The following is a 9513-nucleotide window of genomic DNA, read 5'->3' as shown; positions in this document are numbered from 1 at the left end:
TTTTATTGTTAAAAACCCGGTCCAGCAATCAAAGACAAAACACATTGACATCGGAATGCGCTTCATTCTTGATTGTTTTGATTGTAAACTTGTCACTATTCAAAGGGTCCATACTAATTGCAACTTTTCTGATCTCTTTACAAAAGCTTTTGATCAATCCTGATTTCTATATCTTATAGAATGGCTAGGCATGATTTCTTTTGAGTAATTTTCATCGTTTTGATATTAAAATTGTAAATATTTTTTAAATATGTCACAATTTTGATCTTGTTGGTGTGGTCCTAGAGACCCGGTTCGAATCCGGGTGTGGACACTTATTTTTATTATTCTTTTTAACATTTCTATTAATATAAAACAAGCTTAAATCTTTAAAAAAATATTATAAAACAAAAAACATTATTTTAAACTAAATTAAATTAATTATAAATTTTCACCTAAAAACAAAATTTACATATTTTCGTGAAAGTCGTTAATATTCATAATACGCCAACATAATCATATTTGTAATAAAACTTAGACAGATAAAATCCGTGTCCATAAATAATTCTCAAATTAATTTTGTCAATTTTCATCTAAAAACCAACTTTGGTTTTTGTCAAGTTCTCGAAAACCGATTAATATTATAATATTATATTTTCACCATTTCTTTCACTTTATAATTCGATAACCTAATTTTTTTCGTATGATAAAAATCATCACTAAAATTCGCGTTCAACAAATGTTATAATTCTCGTATTAGCAATAATAATAATAAAATCTTTAAAATTCCGTAAAGATTGAAAATAATATTATAATAGATAATACCGTAACATAATAAAATATATATTAAAATAATGCAAAATTCCTGAAACCAAATTGTTAAACTTTTATAATCCCGTTATTTAAATTTGGTTTTCGTTTTAATTATAGTTTGTGAAGTTCGTTTGCTTCAGTTTTGTTAATGCGCTTTCTCTTTTTATTTCAAGTTGGTCTTTAATTTCAAGATGAGTTTCTCACAACCTCTTTTTTAATGCTTTTATATTTTTGGAGGTAGCATATATATCCTATACAACCAAGCTTTTTATTATATTCGTTACAAAACTGCAATTCATATCAAAGACTTGTGCGTTTACTTGATAACGTGCTCATAATTACTTGCTCATGGTTGCCTAATTAAGTACGTGCGATTATTACACTTTTTCATGGGAATGAGTGGTTTTTACGTACTTATATAAAACTAGTGTGAACTGACCAACTATTCAATTAGTTGATCGTATTTTATATATGTGCTACAGGTATGATCATTAGAGGAAGAGACGGGTGAAGACACTAGAACTAGAATGTTTAAATAATGGACAAGTTGAGGTTTGTGTTTATTTCCTTTCAATGTATTTGTTTAGTTGACCACTTGTGTACTTGAGATTTAAATGAACTAATGAAAATATTGTCACGTAATAGTGTCACATGTGTTTTGAGCAATCTGTACGTCACGCTCGGTCGTTTACGCTTAAAACGGGTTGTTACACACTTCTTTGGACTCAGTATTGGATTTGCCTTGCTAAACCCGAATATACTTGCCAATCCCACGAGAGATTGAAGGGTGACAAGATGTGGCACCAAGATGCTAAGTTCGCTGAAGCGAGCAGTGTAAGCAACATTATCACCACCCTTTTGCTTGAAGTTCCAAAATTCAACCTCAAGATTCATTAGTTCATTGGGTGCATAAAACTCGGCGGTCATGATTTCCTTAAGTTCTTTCCATGGGAAGGCAATGGCTACATCAGCACCACGGGTGGATTTTTCTTGTACCCACCATGATAGGGCTCTTTTCTCGAAGACACTTGAAGCAAAGCGTGTCTTCTTGTCCTCGAGACATTCGATATGAAGGAAAGTACTATGCATACTTTGGTACTATTGCAGTGGCACCTTCAGAGCCATTGAACTTATGAGGTTTCGCGTCGATGAATGTCTTATATTGACAGGAGTTGGAGCTCGAACCCAAAATAGCTGAGTTCGAATTGGATGCAATGGTTTGGTGCATTTGAGCTACCATTTCTGAGAGCAAGCAGCCCATTGCTTAGTGATATGGCTATCATCCTGTTGCTGGAGTTTCCACAAGGACGATGCTTAAGGTAACGAGAAGATATTCCACGAAGAAGGGTAAAAATATTGTGAGGCTCGGAATAGTATATGGTATAAAAATTCTTATTAATGTTTGTTAAATATGAAAAAGCAAAATAATAAAAGTAAGCATTGTGTGGAACTTAGAGTTTTCCTGAACCACCATGGACTCTTATATTCCCACAACAAAATCAAAATGCGTAATCCAATTGAATCCAAAGCTGGTATTCGTGTATCACCACGACTTGACAGAGTTTCAGTTAAAACACACTGTAAAACATTGAGGGTCGGAGTCACACGTCTCATGAATCACCATGACTTGTATGGCATCCTTAGGAGTGTAACCATATCCCGTTCACAATGAGGACATGGTCACATTTGAAAGCTCAAAGTTGTGATTCGTATGGAGTTTGGTGTGGTACGTTTTGGCCTAATAGGTTTCATGCCCTTTTTGAACTCTCCAGGCAACCAACCCGGTCCCGCTCTGTGACATTTGAGACAAAACCACGTACACCTCAGTACATATTTACCGATTAAGCAATTAAACGCTTGTTACGTAACGAACGAACGATTAACCGAACGGGTCTGGTTATGACCCAAATATCCCGGGGGGCCATCAATAAGTGATATACGATTAATATAAGCTAGCATATTAATATTATGGCCTTAGTTCGATAGCAAAACAGTTAAACGAAATCATGCTCGTTTAACTACCCGCATTAGATTTAAATGCGAAAGATAGTTAAAAACCAAGCATTGTATCATCCGTTAAGCCGAAAAAGACTTACCAAACACTTATTTGAAATGTTTTAAGCGATCCATGAAAATATTTTCATTTTTTACAAACAAGTAGTATGTTTTTATAAATTTATACAAAAATAGCCGAAAAACACTCGTTTTCGCGCTTTTTGTTGTACCCGATATATTTTTCGCGCCAAAAACCAAACTCAAAATAAATTTGAACTTGGCATTTCACGTCCGGGCACGCAAATCGAGGCTTGTAGCCCAAAATAAGGCCCAACTGGGCCTAAATAAATGTCAGCCGCCAAGGAGGGTAAACACCTCCCTTAAGTCTTCTTTTACATTATATTAACTTAGGATATTTTAAGATCATTATTTCAATAGAAATCTGGACACTTCATTCTGCTTCCTTCATCAACACGAATCATCAAGGTATTACTAATATTTTAATCAATTTTATGCAAGTGTAAACATGTTTAAATTCATATAAATATAGTTTGATTACCAAAAATCATTCCTAATCATGTAAAAATCCTAAAAACGGTCCAAAAACATGTTTTGATCATAAACATGTATAGGAATCAGAATCATACTCTTTTTTGGCCATAAACACGGATTAGAGTGTTCAACCGACGTTTTTACGGTTCAAAAGTTCGGTTTAGAACCCTAACCGAAACCCTAATGTTCATGGCTGGCCTCTTGATGAAAATTGCTTGGTTTGTGAAATGGGACCGTATCTAGCTTGAATAGAAACACAAGGGCCTGAAAAGTTGATTAGAAAGACGATAACGAACCGAAACCGCTACGGTAATACCGAAACACACGATTACGGGCTGTTTAGGATTCGATTGTGATTTGCATATTTTTAGATTATAACATTTTGTAGGGACATCTGGAATCATATCATTGAGTCCCTATTAAAATTTTGTAATTTTTCGACCATCCGAGAATATTTGGCGAATTTATTACCGAATTGGGATGTTTATTTGGGAAAAATAGTTAAAATGCTTGAAAAATTATGAAGATTTTTTGGGAACTCAGATTTGGTATATTTTGATCACACATAAAATTTGGGAGCATTTGGAAAAGCCTAAGTAGGCTTTATGCATTTGCGTTCATATGAGTTTTTATTGTCGTTTTTGGCCCGAAAAGAATATTGAACAAGGTTGTTACATTCTGAAATTGATATAGATGGTTTTGGGATATAATTTGAGCATCCATGAAATTTTTTGGAATTTTTGGAAATCATTTGGTATAAACGGATGATTTTCGGGCTAAATATAGTAGGAAAAATGAATTTTTATAAATTAATAAACCAATACATAATTTCAGAAATCTTTTTATAAAAATCTAAATGTTTTATTTGATAAGTGGCTAAATTTTTATAATTTAATGATTAACGGTTAATTAATTATGCTAATTTGAAAATTAAACAAATTCAATTCTGATAAAAACCGACAACTTCGTGATTAACGAACCTGTGGGAATATCAGAACACCAAGAGTAATCAAAAATCATATTTTTGGATTAATTATGTAAAAACGAACATTTTTATGAGAGACCTAAACAATCTGGATAGACTGTGCGCGTTTCTCCTCAAATCAAACTGAATAAACGGAAACGGGCCCCGTAGCGAATCCGGAACCCCAATGTGTGATCTTTCTTTAAAAGTTAATCATTTTATCGACCAACACATTTACCCAAGCTTACTTCCCCATAACTGTTTTCTGAACACATAAACGAACAACTTGGCCCAGCTGGGAAAACGGGGAAACTGAGCCAAGTTCGGTTTTAAGTATTAGACATTGAACAACATCATAATCTAAGCCTACTGACACTTTCTGGATGTAACAGCTATATCCAGACTAGCTATACAGCCCGATTTAGTATTGATATTATAATAATATTAAAATATTAATATTATTATAATATTAATTATATGGACTAAGTGATAGCAGGGGAAACGAACCCCGAGCTGACCTCGCACTGCCTACAAAACAGTGAGTTTCATGACCACACTTTTAAACTGTTTTTACAAACTTTTGGGGTGAATAACATGTTGATGCATATTTATATACTTTAAATTGTTTGATGACAGGAATTATCTAATTGCTAACACACAAAGTCCCCACGAACACAGTGATTAACTTCGAGCCAGTGGCTTGTAAATAGTACTATTGGTTTGACAAACCCAAATGGAGCCGGCACGGTTTTCCTAGACATAAAACCGTTTGCACATGACCATAATTATACAAACACGCGATGTAGTGTTAGACATAGCTACTTGGGGCATGTTGTGGGCTGAAAGGGGGCCACAGTGGTTGATTGAGCGTGGGAAATGGACGCACGCAGCACAGACAGTCAAGGCTTCACTGTAGTATAGCATAATTACATCATAAACATACAAACAAACATACTTATGAATGTACATACATACATACTTGCGTATTTAAAACTATGATTGTTGTACTCGCAACTGATTTCTTGAAACTCATGAAACTCACCAACTATTTGTACTTGACCTATTTTAACATGTTTTTCAGGTACTGAATTGGATTAGAAAATCAATGTGCTACTTGTTTGACTTGCGATCAATGCTGGATGAATTGATGCAAGTGTGCTAGTATGAAGTAAAGTCGCTTAACGGGCTGGATTTAGGTTGTATCATCTAGTTGTAAACAAAGTTAGATTGATATAAAATATTGTAAACTAGTTTGTATTGTTCTTTATAAACAATGTTGTTGATACCAGAGGTGTCTGCTACATTTCCGTTTTACGCTTCCGCAAATCACTTAACGGGGTGTGACATAGCCTTAAAATTTCATTACCAGAAATAAAAACATAACAATTATAAGATTAAGTTCATCTGCTTATCAACCAAAACCCTAGGTTTTAATTCCATCAATCTATTCCATATTTTAATTACCTAGGAAAGTTTTGTTTTGACCCTGAACGGAGCTCACCTGAAAACAAACTTGGATGGAGAAATTAAGTAGCTTTAAGAGTCTTTTAGTGAATTTTGATGATAGTGACGGGTTTAGTTGATAATTGGCGTGCTATTTTTAATATCACTTGATGCGTAGGAGCTTTTAATGATAGTAATTGCGTTCTACATAAAATCCGGCGGTTATCTGGCCATTTCGCGGATTAAATCGCACTTTTAAGGTCGTTTTTATAAGTTATGAACGATGATTTAGATTTTTCGTTAGTAGAGAAAGATGTTACGAGATTTAATTTGATTAGTTGCGAGGTTAGGGGGTGCTTTGCTAATTTCCGGCGCCAAATCCCGCCGCCGGAAAAACGAAGAACAAGGTGACGGTGGGGGGATGGTTTTATATTTAATTAATATGTTTTAAATGTATTTTCCATGTTTAGTCCCTCTAGTTCCAGGTTCCTTTTAAAACTGAATTAATATTTACTTACCATTTAACCTTGGACTTTAAAGTATTGCTATTAATGAAGTAAAAGTTATTATGTTTTGGATTTTTACATATTAACGCGTAAAGTTGGCAAATTGTTTAAACATTAATTCTCAGAGTTTTATTAATTGATCGAAAATAAAAAGAATGAACGAGCGATGAACTTCAATCGTCGGGACTATTTTTTAATGATAAATGGTAAATAAAAATACATCGAAACGACCCAACAGGTTGGGTTAACGAATACACATACAAATACGAATACAAACCTAAATACGAAATTGATGAATGTGTCACCCATGCATTTGGTATTTGATTTATATTACCATTTTCGATGATTTATTTCATTTTATGCTGGTCATGTAATAAGATCAATTGATATATGTGTTATTCTATATCTTCTCACTTGATTGATTCATAGATTATGTTGCATTCACTGTGATCATGTGTTGTATATGTTTTTGGTAATGGGGATTCATTTGTGTATTTATAAGATTGATGAAATAATTTTGTGCATTATCTATGTGTACATCTAATCAGTATATGTTTTTGGGTGTAAGGTTATACTCAACCTTTGCAATCATAAATTTTTACTAAGGTATCTTCAATATGAGACTAAGAGAAGGAAAGGCTTCATGGATAGTTGACAACAAGCATTCGATACTTGGATCCGCAAGACACGATCTCTATATTGCCTGAAGTTCTCCTTCCCCATTTGATGTCTTTCCTTCCACCTTCAGCTAAAGACCAAGTTCAGTTTATATCAAGAAAATGACGCTGACCGAATGCACAATACCAAACAGAAGTCTTGGTTACCGGAAAGAGTGTTAGACTCGGTATGCCCAAGACACATATTATAATTCATGTGGCTAGTATGTCATGATCCAAGTTGGGTCATACCCAATAACAAGCTAGACAAACACCAATAATATTTGTTAATATATGATATGATCATAACAAATGAATATTAACACTTGAGTTATTTTGAAAAGGGTTTCTAAATAAAATGTACTTGTAAAATAAATAAATCATATGGATGATTTATGCTTTGAGAAAGAACATTCCATATTGTTATTTAAAATGGTTATGTAACAATATGTTAAGCATGTTACCTATAATGTGTTATTGTTGTGTATGACATAACATAAGTGTGAATAACACAAAGCATTATGTATGACACAATATAAGTATGTATAACACAAAGCATTGTGTATAACATAATATTGTTGTGCATGACACAATGCAAGTTATACATAACACAATGTAAGTTATATTGCACAATGGAAGTAATATAACACAATGTAAGTTATGTATATATGGAAAGTTATGAAAGATAATAATAAGAAGAAAGGTACGAAGTGCCCCCCCCCCTTTTGTTTCACCTTTGTATTATTTTATTATTATCCGAAAGATAGTGGGTACATGCAAGGAGTCTCATTGGGGACTTGGGTGGTGCATCTTTTATGACCATTCTCTCTCTTTCTCTCATAACATAACATAACAACACAAGTAACATAAAACTTTCTCTCAACTCTTCCTCTCTTCTCTCTTGGATTCGGCCAAGATCAAAGGCAAGGAAGAGGAGTTTTTCAAGTGAAAATCCTAGCTAGAAGTGGTGTATTATCGAAGGCTTGGGGTATGCAAGCTTGAGGACCTTCCCTTTGAAGTTCTTGCCCTTCCATCATCTCCTTCTTCACCCGGATTCGTTCTCTTGAAAGGTAGTTTGACATGCATGAACTTTTAGTGTCATGCATGTGTTAGATAGTATGTATTTCGTATATGGATCCGGGCTTGGGTTTTTCATGTGTAAAATCGATTTTATACATATCTAATTAACAAGATTTAAAATTTATTTCCGCTGCGTTTTACCTAAAATTGGGATTTTATGGCTTTGATAATCTTGTTAAAACCCAACAATGGTATCAGAGCCGCTTATTCGGATGCATGCTTCATTAGACCCAAAAATTGTTGGGTTTATGGTGGAGTTTTACCATATGGCCGAAAATTTTGGGGGTTTTGGTTACCCCATGGTTTTTCAAGGTTATACTTTACATGCATGTGGTAATCTTGAAAAACTAAGTCATTTGGATGATTAATTGTGTTGTTTGGACAAACCCCGAAACTTTCAGTTTTTGTTTGTTTTGGCCGAAAGTTTCAAGGGTCAAGGGGAACCATTTTGGGTCTTGTGTTATTGCATATTTTTGATATGTAATAGATGTTCATAACCTAGCCATGGCCTTGTGTTTGGTTGTAAGACCCCGAATCCCGGGAATCCTACAATTGGTAATCACATCCACAAAAATTCACAAAAATTTAAAACCAAACGATTCTTTGTATTTAAAACAAGTTCAGAGTAAATAACCGCGGAAAAGTTTAAGTATTAAAAATCCCAAAACACGGGTACAGGTGTCCAAAATCAATTGTAAATAAAATATTTGTTTTATTTGAAATCTTCATCTCATTAAAATCGTTTCAGAGTAGTAAACAGCGGAATAGATAACATCAAAATTCCCAAAACCGGGGAAAGTGCCCAAAAATCAAAATTTAAATACTTATGGTAATAATTTAAAAGAAACAGTTTGCGTTAATAATTCTTCGACTAGATGTGCCTTCAACCGTCCGAGTAGTCTCTAGCACGTCCAAGCGGAAATCTCTAATCCTCAACCTGAAAGTCAATCTAACATACACACAAAGTCAGCTTGAGCTGAGTGAGTTCAAGTTTTCATAAATAATAATTCATACTTTATTTCAAAGCTATAGTTATAAACAATAGAGAAAGTATAAATAAAATAAATTATATATATAATTCACCAAGTAATAAAATCATCGTCGAACACACGTACACGGGCCTCTCCACCACGAGTCAAGACTCGAGTAATATATTTGACCTGGACGCGGTAAGACCTAAGCATGTGACACGAGCCTCTCCACCACGAGTCAAACCCGAGTAATATATTTGACTCGGTCACAGCTTATACATCCGAGCACGAGATACGGTCCTCTCCACCACGGGTACAACCCGAGTAATATATTTGACCCGATCTCGGCTCATACATCCAAGCACGGGGTACGGGCCTCTTCACCATGGGTGCAACCCGAGTAATATATTTGACCCGATCCCGGCTCATACATCCAAGCACGTAATACGGGCCACCTCACCCCGGGTCTTCCCCAAGTAATATATTTGACCCGATCACGGCTCAACATCAACGGGCCTCTTCACCACGGGATTTTAAAACCCATGTAATATATT

The sequence above is a fragment of the Bidens hawaiensis genome, unplaced genomic scaffold, assembly GCF_021521415.1.
Source record: "Bidens hawaiensis isolate Kalapana, Puna unplaced genomic scaffold, B.hawaiensis_p1.1 tig00006302_1, whole genome shotgun sequence".
NCBI classification, from domain to species: Eukaryota; Viridiplantae; Streptophyta; class Magnoliopsida; order Asterales; family Asteraceae; genus Bidens; species Bidens hawaiensis.
The sequence above is the reverse complement of the archived record's forward strand: the minus strand, read 5'-3'. Positions refer to the sequence as shown.